A 14,982-nucleotide genomic window follows, 5' to 3' on the forward strand; every position below is an offset into this window, starting at 1 on the left:
GCCTCCCTGTGTTTGTTTCTATGTATTAGGTAGAGCTGCTTTGACTCTGTGTCTTGGTAGTGTGGCCTAAGGTAGTAGGTGTCCTGTAAGGCCCAGTGGCACAGCCTCCCCTATCACCCAAGATGGGTACTCGAGGTGCACCCTTTGTGTGGGCTGAGTACACCCTCCTCTTGTAGTTGAACCTTGGTTGCTGTTGGCAGATCAATGGGAGGGATTTATCCAAGCCAGTCAGCAACATGGATTGGCTGTGACCACTGACCACCAACCTCCACCCTCCATGGAGGATCAGTTCTGCAGGGGCAGGGTAGTGTTGCTTGGACATGGTCTGTAGCTGTCCACTGGGTACGCTGGCCCTGGGATTTCTTTGGTGGTGTAGGTCAAAGTCAGCTCCCACCTCTATTTTGACTGGGGCCACCCTGCCTGAGCTTTAAAGCAATGTGAGATGGCTGCTAGTTGCGCTGAGCTTGGAGATTCTCAGGTGAGGCCAAGCTGTGAGTCTAGGCTGGCTCCAGCCAGTGCCAGGCCTGGAGCTCACTGAGGCCAGCTGTTGCTTGTTTGAGAGGATTTAGGAAGTTGTGAAGCCTGAGCCAAAAGCAGCCATTCATATGAAAAAGCAGCTTGGGTGGGCCTGTAAGTTGGGTGGGGTAGGGTCTCTGGGGATCTCCATGGAGGGTCAAACAGTGTTATGCAAATTTATGCAGTCCCCAATAATGCACTTGCTTGCTGTCTCTGGCTCTGTGGCGGGAGGGTTTAGAAAAGGGACAATTGCCTCTGCTCACCTTGATGTGTGACATTTCAGTTCCTCCCTGCATGCCCCTCATGCCTTTCAAGCTAGTACCCCAGTGCTGGAGCTCAGAGGGAGTGAGTCTGAGTAGGTGAGTCTGTGTGTGGGTTCTTTAAGAGGAACTGGTAGGGGCTTCAGCAGTTTCTTTCACAGACTCAATGCCCACTGGTTTTTGCAGCAAGAAGTTGTGGTGACTTATCTTCCTGACACTGGAATCCTGGGCTGGGGGGCCTGGTGTGGGAATGGGATTCCTTGCTCCAGAGATATCCCTCCTGAATTTTTACCCACCACAAGTGTGTATGGAACCAGCGCATTCTAGGTCTGCACACCTCCTAAAAGTCTGGAGGGATTTGGTTTCTTTAATTCTGTAGTTGTCCAACTTCCATTCCACTTGATTTCTGATAGTTCTGAGTGATTGTTGTTCTATATTTTAGTTGTAATTTTGATGTGATTGTGCAAAGGAACAAGCCATGTCTGCCTATGCTGCCATCATGATCAGAAGTCCAATTTGGATGCCTTTTATTTCTTTTTCTTGTCCGATCACTGTGGTTCAAACTTCTAGTACTATGTTTAATAGAAGTGGTGAAAGCAGACACCCTTGTCTTCTTCCTCATCTTAAGGGGAAAGTTTTTAGTTTTTGCCTGTTGAGTATAAGATTGGCTGTAGGTTTTTCATATGTCTATTATTATGTTGAGGTATGCTCCCTCTATTCCCACCTTGCTGACTGGTTTTATCATAAATGGGTGCTGGATTTTTATCAAACGCTTTTGCAGCATCTATTGATATGATCGTGTGATTTTTGTACTTCATTTTGTTTATGTGGTATATTACATTTATTGATTTGCAAATATTGTACCATCTTTGAATGCTTGAGATGAATCCCCCTGGGTGATGGTGTATGATCTTTTTAATGTATTGCTGAATGCAGATTGACAATATTTTGCTGAGGATTTTAACATCTACGTTCATCAGAGATATTGGTCTGTAGTTTTCTTTCTTTGTTGTATCTTTACCTGGTTTTGGAATTAGGATGATACCAACCTCGTAAAAATGGTTTGGGAGTCTTCTCTCTTCTTGATTTTTTTGGAATAGTTTGAGAAGGATAGGAGTTAAGTTTTCCAAGCTTAAATGTTTGGAAAAATTCACCTGTGAAGCCATCGAGTACAGGGCTTTTGTGTGCTGGGAATTTTTTTTTGATTAATGCTGTACAATTTCTTGGCATATAGTCGTTCATAGTAATTTTGCAAGCCTTTGTATTTCTGTGATGTCAGTTGTAACTTCTCCTCTTTCATTTCTGAATTTATTTATTTGGGTACTCTCTCTTTTTTATTGGTGAGTCTGATTAAAGGTTTGTTGACTTTGTTTATCTTCTCAAAGAACCAGCTCCTGGATTCATTGATACTTTGAATTGTTCTTTTAGTCTCTATGTCATTTAATTATGCTCTGATCTTGATTATATTTCCCTCCTTCTACTTGCTCTGAGCTTTGTTTGTTGTTGTTCCGCTAGTTCTTGTACATGTAGGGTTACATTGTTTATTTGAGATTTTTCTTCTTCAGGCAGGCCTATATTGCTATAAAATTCCTTCTCAGGACTGCCTTTGCTGTGTCCCATAGGTTTTGGGTTGTTGTGTGTTGATTTTCATATGTTCCCCAATACTTTCTGATTTCTTCCTTGATCTCTTGTTGGCCCATTCATTGTTTAATTTCATGTTATTCAGTCTCCATGTATTTGAATATTTTTTAGTTTTTTTCCTTGAGAGTGCTTTCTAGTTTCAATCTATTGCAGTCTGAGCATATGCTTGATATGATTTCAATTTTCTTCAATTTGTTGAGGCTTGTTTTGTGCCCTCCCATGTGGTCTATGTTTGAAACTGTTTCATGTACATTTGAAAAGCATGTGTATTTTGCTTCTTTGGGGTGAAAGTTTCTGTACATATTAATTAAATATGCCCTGACCTAGAATTGAACTGGCAACCTTTTGATTCACAGGTCAGAGCTCAATCCACTGAGACTCAACAGCAGGGCCCATGCTATTACTTCTTTGTGGAATTTGCCTCCCCATTTTTTCTAGTAAACTCCAACTCATCCTTTATGTCATTAATTAAATATTGCCTCTTGTATCAGGTCACTCTGATATTGTAAGTCTATTCTCTTCCTCCACTGAGCTTCTACTTCTTGAGGGCAAGGGCAGTGTTATCTTTTTAAATCCCAGTCCCCATGACTAGCATATAATTATTCTTGAGTGGAAGCAATGAGGATAAAAAAAAAAAGAAAGTACTTTCCATAAAGGGCATTATCTTTAGAATGGAAAATCCTAGCTGCACATGCAAAAAAATGAAACTCGATCACCAACTTATGCCATACACAAAAATAAACTCAAGATGGATAAAAGACTTAAATATAAGTTGTAACACCATAAAAGTGCTTGAGGAAAACATTGGCGGGAAAATCTCAGACATTCCACGCAGCAACATCCTCACAGACACGTCCCCTAAAGCAAGGGAGATAAAGGAAAGAATAAACAAATGGGACCTCATCAAAATAAAAAGCATCTGCATGGCTAAAGAAAACAGCATTAAAATACAAAGAGAACCAACAGTATGGGAAAACATATTTGCCAATGATACCTCAGACAAGGGCCTGATCTCAAAAATATATAAAGAACTCACTCGACTCCACTCCAGGAAGACAAACAACCCAATTAAAAAATGGTCAAAGGACTTGAACAGACACTTCTCCAAGAAAGACATACAGAGGGTCCAGAGACATATGAAAAGATGCTCAGCATCACTAGCCATCAGAGAGATGCAAATTAAAACCACAATGAGGTGCCATCTCACACCGGTTAGAGTGGCCAACATAAACAAATCAACAGACAAATGTTGGAGAGGATACGGAGAAAAGGGAACCCTCGTGCACTGTTGGTGGGAATGCAGACTGGTGAGGCCACTGTGGAAAACAGTATGGAATTTCCTCAGAAAACTAAAAATAGAACTGCCCTTTGACCCAGCAATTCCGCTGCTGGGATTATACCCTAAGAACCCTGAAACACCAATCCAAAAGAACCTGTGCACCCTAATGTTCATAGCAGCTCAACTTACAATAGCCAAGTACTGGAAGCAACCTAAGTGCCCATCAGCAAACGAGTGGATCCAAAAACTATGGTATATTTACACAATGGAATTCTAGGCAGCAGAGAGAAAGAAGGAGCTTATACCCTTTGCAACAACATGGATGGAACTGGAGAGCATTATGCTAAGTGAAATAAGCCAGGCAGTGAGGGACAAATACCATATGATCTCACCTTTAACTGGAACATAATCAACAGAAGAAAAAAGCAAACAAAATATAACCAGAGACATTGAAGTTAAGAACAATCTAACAATGGTCAGGGGGTAGTGGGGAGGGGACAGTGAGGCTAGGGCATTACAGGAACTACTGTAAAGGACACATGGACAAAATCAAGGGGAGGGTGGTGGTGGGGGAGGGATGTGGGTTCAGCTGGGGTGGGGTGGAGGGATGGGGAGAAAAGGCATACAACTGTAATTGAATAACAATAAAAATTAAAAAAAAAGAAAAAAGAAAATCCTAGCTGCTTGGGTAGTGGAATATAAAAATTACCAGCAACAGACTGTCAAAGACCATATTGTGGATTCATTTCCTTACATTTTAAAGAAACATGATACTATTTTTCTTACATATGCCATATAATGCATAGTACAGTTGTAGGGGCATTGTGTGTATTTGATAAATGTACCGAATTGAAATCAACTGCAAAACTGTGGTACATAGTTAGTGCTGACTTACAAACAACATGCCTAAAATTAAAAAAAAAAACAAACCCTACCAATAAGAATTGTAATAAAGTTTGTGACAGGGTTATTTATAGAGATATTATTTTTTAATAATTTGTTTTTGCTGTTGTAGGTTTTTTTATCTCCTACCAAATCAAAACATAGCCAAGTCTTTCTGTACCTTGTCTTGGGAGCTTTTGTTTTCAAGGTCAAAAGTAGAAGTTACCAGTCACTTAGAAAATCGACTGAATCCAGAGTTTTTTTTATTTCAAAAGCCTAGGCTCATTGAGGGAAATTATGCTGGGTTGTCTCAGAGGGTTAAGAGGTGAGAACTTTTGAGTAGAGGTGGCAGAAGCTGTCTAGAAGTTATAGAAATTAAGACTAAAAAGGAGATTGGAGTAATGAAAAATTCAGCAGCAAGAACTGTCTTTGTTTCTTTTTAGTTCCCCCCCCCCCAAATGGCAAGATCTCAAAGGAGAATGGCTGTATGGTTCACTAAAGAGACTGGATACTAGGTCATGAGGCTGCCCCCATAAGAAGAAACACCCCCACCAATGTCCAAGGGTGGCACAGAAGCAGATGACACATTTATCTACAAAGCACCTTGAGCATTGAATGATAAACATATCAGTATGGACAAGAGGCAGAGAGAGAGCCTGCCCTAAAAGTTTTGGTGTCTATATGATTTGCTATTGCATTCAACAACCTTGGCTGAGGGATGGCCTCTGAGAATCATCTGTGAAATTGTATTTTTAGCCAGCTGGAAAAGTGGAAAGCTTAGAGAAGTTTTCATTTGTGGTAGGGATATAAAAAAATTGCCATTTTTGAACCTTGGTGGTGTGAACCAAATTTCACTACTTTAATTTTAATTTGGTGTTCTTGGTAATTTACTCATCCTCTTTGTACCTTTAATTTATACTTTTATAAAACAAAGATAATGTCTTTCTTCCTCTACTTTACAAGGTTTTTATGAGATCAAAGTGAAGGTAAAAAAATTGCTTGGAAAAGACACTAACAGATAAGTATATTTCAGTAAAATGTAGAATCTGTGTGGAAACAAAACATATTTTAGAGCTTTTGGTTCTAGAGTGAACCTAAAGGATGTATAATGATAAAACTGGTAGCACAAATATATTATCTTAATCTGAGTTGCCTAATTGAGGTGTGATTTTACTATTCTCTCTACAAATGCATTGGCTGTTTTCCTCATTTTTTTTGTTTATTGCTCTGCGTTTAATCATTTTCAAAGGAATGCAATTCAGATACACAAGATCTGTCCATAAAGTATCTAGCCATGTAATATTAAAAATAGAGACATTTATTGAAGAAGATACAAAATACAAGAAACATTGTACATAGGACAATGATGCCTCAGTCCCCTTCAAAGTAGGCACCTTCCCAATCAAAAAAATACAGTTAACATGGTTTTGATCTTACAGCAACTTTGCTGCATCTTCTTCAGGCATGGAGAACCAGGCAACTTCTACTAGAATGACTGGGCCTTCATTCCTGGATCATAGTCATAAACTCATGATTCATCTCTGGTTATGACCTTCTTGAGGCAATCTGGTTTATTGGTAGCAGTTTGAATCAAGTCATCAGCCACTGCAGTACAATGTTCCTTCTGCTCTGGTAGCAGAAGCCGTGAAATGAATTTTGCCACAACACGTTTCATGCCAAGATCCTGCATCAAACGCTCAGACCCAGTAGTTTTTGGAATCCCCAGACCAGCTTCTAGTTCTTACACAGTCAGTCGCTGATCTTTGTTGATTGCAGCCCGTACACATTCAACATTCTCAGGTGTTCTGCTTGTTGCAGGCCTTCCAGACCATGGATCCCTTTCAACAGATTCTCTACCATCTTTGAAGCATTTGTGCCACATTTTTATTTGCACTGCACTCATTGCATCATCCCAGAAGTCTTCTGAATCATTCATATACTTTCCGTGAAGAAATGTTCAAGCTTAATGCAAAATTTGATGCAGATTCATTGCTCTACTCGTGCAGTCATTTTGAATGTGATGGACACACAGTACACATGCTCACTCAACAGCATCCACTTCCCCCAGTGACTAGTGCAGTGAAGTCATCATTGTTCACACTTGCGCATTCCAGTCCACTCTCCGTGGTTGCCAGGTTACATCATTATCACACAAACTGTTCTTGTTATATTAACAATGGCTGAACTTTTTCCATACAGACCTTGTATACTGTTTTCTTCTTGAACTGTATCTTCAATATTTTGATCTTTACTGAGAGCCATTGTTATTCTTAGAATGTAATGAACCATAGTCACCACTCCATAACACATATGCACTGGTGCCTTATATTCTGGATCACACAGGTAAATATTGAAACATTTCTACCTACCTCATTGCCAGCTCATCAGGCAAACCCCATACCTGAGTGTCTAGATTGCCAGAGTCTTCAGAGGTAGATTTCCTAAGTGAAGGGAGGCTGTATATAATATTAGAGGCACCATTACACACTCATGGTTAAGGACAGTGACTCTTGATGGTCATTGCATTGCACAACTGCAGGGGGCACCATGCCTAGCTTTGAATGCACTCTACCACATAACTACTGCATGGCATTGGGCAAGTCATTTAATATCAGTGAGCCTTGGTTTCCTCTTATGTAACATGAAGTTAATAATTCCTTCTTTGTGGGGTTATTAAAAATATTCTATGATATGCATTTAAAACCTTCAGCACTGTGTCTGACACATAATGCATTCTCAGTAAATGGATGGTAGCTGTTATAAATATGATAGGGTCAAGACATATGATTCTAGGGTCACTTGAGAGTAAAGATCTGGTTTTGCTAGAAAGGTGAACTATCACTAGAAAATATTATCTGAGGAAAAAACTGTATAAAGATATGTGCCTGATACTGATTTAACTCTTACTAGAGAGAGGGATGGATGTTTGTGCTGCTTACTGCTGTATCCCAGCAAAGAATAGTGCTTGACATATAGTTGTCACTCAATAAACATAAGTTACATGAATGAACTGGGAATTTCCAATAACATAGGTCCCAGAGCTCAGTAGTAGCCAGTCCACAAGGGTCAACTTAGTACAATGCCCTGAACATAGTAAGTAATCAGGAAAGAATGAGTGATGTAAGTACCTCAGACAGTTTTATACTTTCCCAGGTTGGTGCTCACTTTACCTTGTTGGATAAATTACATCACCCAAATTTCTGATTTCCTTATGTTGCCTGTTTCATCAAATGCACAGCCGTACCCTAACTTTCAAACCCCCGGTTTGTCATTTGCATTTATTTGACAAATACTCCTTGAGCACTTTACTACAAGCTAGGCATTATGCTAAACTCTAGGGACCTGGAGCTTGTGATTTAGTGAGGAGATGGGCAGTATACAAGTCAAAAAATAGACAAGATGATTTCAAATAGCGATAAGTGCTAAGAGAAAAATAGGACAGGGTAAAATTCTAAGTGGTTACTGTAGATTGGGTGGTCAGAGAAAATTTCTCTAAGGATGTGACACCTGAGCTACATATTGAAGATTGGTAGTTGTGGAAATAGAAGTAGCTAGTTCTCTTGGAAGTGCCCCGTTTCTTCTGAAAAGCTGTGAAAAATCTCTCAGAAAATAGAGGATAGTTAAGCAGAGACTACAATTGGGGGTGGGGGGAGGATTGGCAAATTGCCATCCTGCTTAAACCCATCTCAAAGTTTTTGAATTATTTTTAGAGGTTAAATGTTAGAGATCACTTAGATATCATCCAAATCAGTGCTTTCATATTTGTGGTATATGTCCCCCTGGTGGTATATGAGATAATTGTAGGTGATCAGACATGAACATTATTTTAATGGGTATTTAAAAATACAGCTAACATCCAACCCATGGCTTCATGATTAATATTGTTAAAGATGAGGTTAAAATAGATAGAGCCATGGCAGTTCACTTTCTAGAGACTGACTTGGTTGGCCACCAATGGATCCTGGGTAGGCTTATGGGGCTAAGGCTAAGGTGAGGAAGACTGCCACCTCCATCCCCAGGGAATGAGAGAGCAGGCCTAAACACGCTGTCTGTAACTTATATTGTCATTACATATGGCAAAAATTGTGCCATATGTACACATACACAGATGGAAAAACTGATTTGGCACCTACCTTTGAATCTCTTCTAAAAAAATTATTTAGAGCCTAAATATCTAAGACAACAGCAGGATTCCTTGGCAGTCAAGAAAAAGGCCCTCAGAACTAGAGTTTCAAATCATAACTGGATTTGAATCCAAACTCTGCCATGTAATTGGTGTATGATCTTGGGCAAGTAGTCTAAACTTCACTATGTCTTAGATTCCTCATGCATTTGTGGGGATTCTAGAGCCTACCGCTTAGGGTTGTTGAAATTATTAAATGAGATAATATACATGGGAAGTACTTTCCCCAGTGCCTGGCACATAGCAATTGATCAAAATACATGATAGCTATAATTATCCAAGTTTTCTGGGGCAGTTCTGATTTCAAATATTTCATTCCATTTTCATACTATGTTTTCTGTTTTGAAATTCCAAAATGTGATCACTGTGCATTTCTCTTCAGACTTTTAAGGAGGCTTTGTTGTTTCAGGCATCAACACATAAAACTGCCTCCACTCCCCACACTTGATTTAAAATCCTCAGTCAGAGACATCTTATTAAGTAAGACCCAGTTAAGACTTGTGCCCATGAAGAATTGGCAGGGTGGCGTGGGGTGGAGGAAGAGGCGTGATCTTGAACCCAGAAGTACTTAGTCAATAAAGTTTTCAGTTTTCCACAGAAGTAGAAGTACACACAATGAGTGGACAAACTAGAAGCCAGGGTTGTGGAGTCTTTTCATCAGTTGTGTCCTTCATTTACAATTCTGTTTGAAGGTTTTGCTTTAATAACACAAAAGCTATCTGAATAAAACTTTTGACTCAGTAAAAAAATAATGCAACGGTGAAGTTAAGATTGTAGATGGCCTGACATTGCTCACAATCAGTCGTTTTTCTAAATTACCCAAACTTCATTTTAATAATACATATGAATGGTTTGTAATGAAACTGCATTATAATTACACAGCTGTCAACATCACTATTCAACCTGCAGGGTACAGCTGCCCTCTCACATTCATTATAATCAGGTTCTACCTGTTTACAAATAGTACGATGAGGAAACCCACCAAATGGCTTTTGCCCTGGAATCTGTATGCCCTCTGGAGTCAGCTTAAATTAATAGAAAATTGTCTTCCAATATTTGAACCAATATGGATGTATCTAAACTACACCCTCCTTCTTAATCAACTCTTGAGTTCTGCATATCATCGAGAAAAATGGGTTAGACATCAGTGCCTCCATAGCTTTGTGAGATAGGAGACTAAGCAGTGGGCCAGCCAGGCAAGAGCCTGGGGTGCCAATTTTTAAAAAGATTTTATTTCCTTATTTTAGAGATATGGGAAGGGAGGGATAAAGAAGGGGAGAGACATTGACAAGTTGCTTCTCTTATGCCCCCAACTGGAAACCTGGCCCACAGCCCAAGAATGTGCCCTGACTGGGAATCGAACCCACAACCTTTCATTTTGCAGGCTGGCACTCAATCCATTGAGCCTCAGCAGCCAGGGCTGGGATGCCCATTTAAAAGAGCTGTTAAAAAAATCTATGGGATTACTTATAAACATGGTTCCAACTACCTTGGGTTTCTGCCAGTGCTTCCCAAAGTAATTGGTGCAATGGAAATTGGCCCCCTCTCTTGCTAAAGAGTCAGGGACCCTTGAGTAAAAAATAAAAAGCAAAAATAAACCAGTCCTCACTGGTACAAGCCACAGCATTTTTGTAATGAGCACATGCAAGTTAAAGGGTGTGCCACCAACTGTGGGATTAACAAACTCAGAGTTGCTTGAAGTGAGCAACTCTTCACAATTAGTTGAGATTGTGAAACAAAATATTGCCTGCCACAGTGCTGTTTATTGGGAATGAGGGGTTTATATTCTTATCTACATTTTAAATCCTCTGATATAACTCCCTGAAAGTTGCCTGGCTTACAAAGTTGCAAAAGGGAATTAAAGACAAAACAACAACTACAGAGGAGTAGGAAATGGTTTGTTATCAAGAAAACAGGACTCCTGGCCAAGATGGAGGCATAGGTAGACACACTGCACCTCATCGCACAACCAAAAGGAGGACAACAACAATTTAAAAACAAAACACAACGAGAACTGACATAAAATCAAACTGTATGGAAGTACGACAACCAAGGAGTTAAAGGAGATACATTCATCCAGACCAGTAGGAGGGGCTTAGACGGGCAGCCAGGCAGAGAGGACTCGCCGCAAGGCAGTGGCTGGAGGACTGGGGCAAGCAAGACAGCAGCTGGTGGATCTAGTGAGGCAGCAGCTGGTGGAGCAAGCGGTCCCACATTCATGTGCAGATAAACTTGGAGGAACAAATGGGGATCAAAACAGACCGAGCAACCCAGGGCTCCAGCATGAGGAAATAAAGCCTCAAACTACTAATTGAAAACACTTGTGGGGGGTGAGGCGGCTGTGGGAGAGACTCACAGCCTCACAGGAGAGTTCATTGCATTGGACAGACCCATAGGGTCTAAAACATACACAAACCCACCCACCTGGAATCAGCACCAGAAGGCCCCACCTTGCTTGTGGGTAGCAGGGGAAGTGACTGAAATTCGGGAGAGAGTGGAGCAAGCACCATTGTTCCTTCTTGGAACCCTTCCCCACACACAGCATCACACCACAGCAACATGGGTTATCCCGCCCTGGTGAACACCTAAGGCTCCACCCCTTTACATAAGAGGCCAGCCAAGACAAAAAAAAAAGTCCCAAATGAAAGAACAGATCAAAGCTCCAGAAAAAATACAACTAAGCAATGAAGAGATAGCCAACCCATCAGATGCACAGTTCAAAACACTGGTAATCAGGAAGCTCACAGAATTGGTTGAATTTGGTCACAAACTAGATGAAAAAATGAAGGCTATGCTAAGATAAACAAAGGAAAATGTACAGGGAACCAATAATGATGGGAAGGAAACTGTAACTCAAATCAACGGTGTGGACCACAAGGAAGAAAGAAACATCCAACCAGAAAAGAATGAAGAAATAAGAATTCAAAGAAATGAGGAGAGGTTTAGGATCCTCCGGGACATCTTTAAATGTTCCAACATCCAAATTATAGGGGTACCAGGAAGAGAAGAGGAAGAGCTTGTGATTGTGATTTCAAAATATTGAAAATTTATTTGAACAAATAATGAAGGAGAACTTCCCTAATCTGGCAAAAGAAGTAGACTTCCAGGAAGTCCAGGAGACTCAGAGAGTCCCAAAGAAGCTGGGCCCAAGGAGGAACACACCAAGGCACATCATAATTACATTACCCAAGATTACACAGGAGAGAATCTTAGAAGCAGCAAGAGAAAAGGACACGATTACCTACAAGAGAGTTCCCATAAGACTGTCGGCTGATTTCTCCAAAGAGACCTTACAGGTAAGAAGGGGCTGGAAAGAAGTATTCCAAGTCATGAAAGGCAAGGACCTACATCCAAGATTACTGTATTCAACAAAGCTATCATTTAGAATGGAAGGGAAGATAAAGTGCTTCTCAGATAAGGTCAAGTTAAAGGAGTTCATCATCACCAAGCCCTTATTCTATGAAACGTTAAAGGGATTTATCTAAGAAAAAGAAGATAAAAAATGTGAACAGTAAAAATGACAGCAAACTCACAGTTATTAACAACCACACCTAAAACAAAAACAAAAGCAAACTAAGCAAACAACTAGAACAGGAACAGAACCACAGAAATGGAGATCACATGGAGGGTTATCAACAGGGGAGTGGGAGGGAGAGAGAGGGGGAAAGGTAGAGAATAAGTAACTTAAATGGTAGGTAGAAAATAGACGGGGAGGGTAAGAATAGTAAAGGAAATGTAGAAGCCAAAGAACTTATATGTATGACCCATGGACATGAGTTAAAGGAGGGGAATGTGGGTGGGATGCGGTGTGCAGGATGGAGGGGAATGAAGGGAAAATGGGACAACTGTAATAGCATAATGAATAAAATATATTTTTTAAAAAAGAGCAGAAAATCAAGGGGGAAAATCTGAAATTGTGTTTTTTAAAGATTATATTTATTTTTAGAGAGAGGGGAAGGGAGGGAGAAAGAGAGGGAGAGAAACATCAGTGTGTGGTTGTCTCTCACAAGCCCCCTACTGGGGACCTGGCCTGCAACCTAGGTACAGGTCCTGATTGGGAATCGAACCAGCGACCCTTTGGTTTGCAGGCTGGCACTCAATCCACTGAGACACACCAGCCAGGGTGAAAAATCTAAAATCTTTTAAATGTGACTTTATAATTATATCCTATAAATCAATTCCATTTTGAGCCTTTTTTGGGCTAAAGCTATTTTAAACTATGTTATTAGAAAGGCTCAGGAAATAAGGCATTACTATACATGGCCAATGCAAACTTTCTATATGGCTATCAGTACCTGGCATATAGCATACTCTCAATAAATATTTCTTCAATGAATAAATGATTCTGTTACTGGTACTGGAACTTATTTTCAGACATCTGTGGAACTCTTGAGTAGAAAAATTAACCAGAACTTGGAGACAGAGTTAATGAATTACTATTTATGTGAGTGCCCACTTTTGAAACACATAGAAAACTATGCACTTCACTATAACTGTTTAGATGGTGCGCCGTGGTGCAATTTTCTGAATTTAAAAGAACTGTCACTGAATCTATATAATGTATCAGTCTTTTCATCATTGGCTCCCAAATTTGTGGAAATTTTATCACACACTGCACTTGTTACCTTGATTTTATGCCATTTCCACTTTTCCTAAAAATGCTATATGGCATATTTTAAGTTAATCTGCCTTGCATTTAATTTTGTTTTGAGTTTTCAAAAGCTCGTGATGATCTTCAGGAAAATTAGAGACACCCTAGAGGGTGACATATTTAGGGCTGGATATCACTGCTTAGCAGCCATTTGTATGATACTTTTCAACAGCTTTTCACTAGTTCTGCCATGTACTCTTCTCATAATGTGAACAGATCTTTTCTGTCAATAAGGAAAGCATAATTTTATTAATGATAGGTAAGCATCTTATTATCTGTACTTGGTAGGCTTAGAAGTATTGCTGTTTTGGGGGGAAAAACAGCTGTTTCCAGATGTCATTAAAGCTTTCCACTGACAAAGCTTTCTCACAGAGTATCTTACAACAGTTCTGTCTGCTGTCAGAGCTGCTTGAACTAAAAATTCCGTGGGAGTTAGGGCCCTGTAGTTTGTAATTGCTAATTGCTTTGATTGCAACCTCCTGCTCAGACACTATGGTGAGTGACATTTCCACGATTCCACCTATACACATTTCTAATCTTACAACCACATTGCTTCAGCGTTATGACACTTTTGAACTTTGTGAATACTTTCCCAGAATTCCAAAATCCCCATCAGTAGCACATAGACATTTGGGGACTGCTGGAAATTGACACAATATATTTTACTTATTCTGGAAGCATTAATTTTAGTTTCTCCTTCATGGATTTATTTATATAAATGTAATCACTTTGAATTAATGACTTTTTTTTTTTGACATTTCTCAAATATTTGGGCTAGATGCTCATCCAAAGGAGTAATTATTACAGTAATTTCTCAATACAAAAGATTAATTATTATAGTTACTTCAGTGTTTTATCTACTAGATTTTTGTTGAATTTACTGATTTTTTTTCCACTGCAGTCTTCTTTTACTTTTAGTCTCTCACTATTAGAAATCACGAGGAAAAACAAAAATTCAAAATCTGGTAATAATTTGAGTGACTTGTTTTTCCTTCTGACCTATCTCAAGAAATTCTTTTCTGCATGCTTGGTTTTCCATTCTGTCTCTACAACTGAGAATTTAACAAAACACTCAGAATCCATGCAAACTATGAATTTGCCTTAAACTGCATATTTACATGCTACATTGTTCCACACAGGCTTTGAAAAAGAAGTACACTGCAACTGGAGACTCATGATGCTATCCTGAGAACAATGATTAAAGATTTTAAACAGTAAGCCACTGACATATCCATCCTATGGATTACTGAGATTAAGAAAAATGTGGTAAGTCTCTATGTACTCAAATGGAAAAATGTCAAAGACATACTGTTGAGTAAACTTAGAAAGTCACATAACATATGAGTATATAGTAAGGTATAACTTATGTAGCAATATACATGTGTATATGTGTTCTCATGTTTATATTCATGTGCATATATGGACATAGAAGAAGGTCTGGACGGATAGACACCAAACTGTTGTTATAGTTTTCTCTGAAAGAATTGAAATGGGCTGGGGAATGGATGTAAAGAGAGATTTTTACTTTTCACTAGATGCTTTTGTAAAATTTATGTTTTTTACAAGTACA

The 14,982-nt window shown here is 39.4% G+C and overlaps 1 long non-coding RNA gene across 1 annotated transcript in view; it reads left to right on the forward strand.

Moving 5' to 3' along the window:
* The window catches only part of LOC128779961 (uncharacterized), a 41,920-nt gene extending 27,242 nt beyond the window's left edge, over window positions 1-14,678 (forward strand). Inside the window, exon 3 of the long non-coding RNA XR_008425987.1 lies at window positions 14,552-14,678. This is a non-coding gene — a long non-coding RNA (uncharacterized lncRNA). The remainder of the gene's footprint in view (window positions 1-14,551) is intronic.
* The last annotated feature ends 304 nt before the right edge of the window (window positions 14,679-14,982 follow it).

Source organism: Desmodus rotundus, chromosome X (assembly GCF_022682495.2).
Source record: "Desmodus rotundus isolate HL8 chromosome X, HLdesRot8A.1, whole genome shotgun sequence".
In the NCBI taxonomy this organism is placed as follows: domain Eukaryota; kingdom Metazoa; phylum Chordata; class Mammalia; order Chiroptera; family Phyllostomidae; genus Desmodus; species Desmodus rotundus.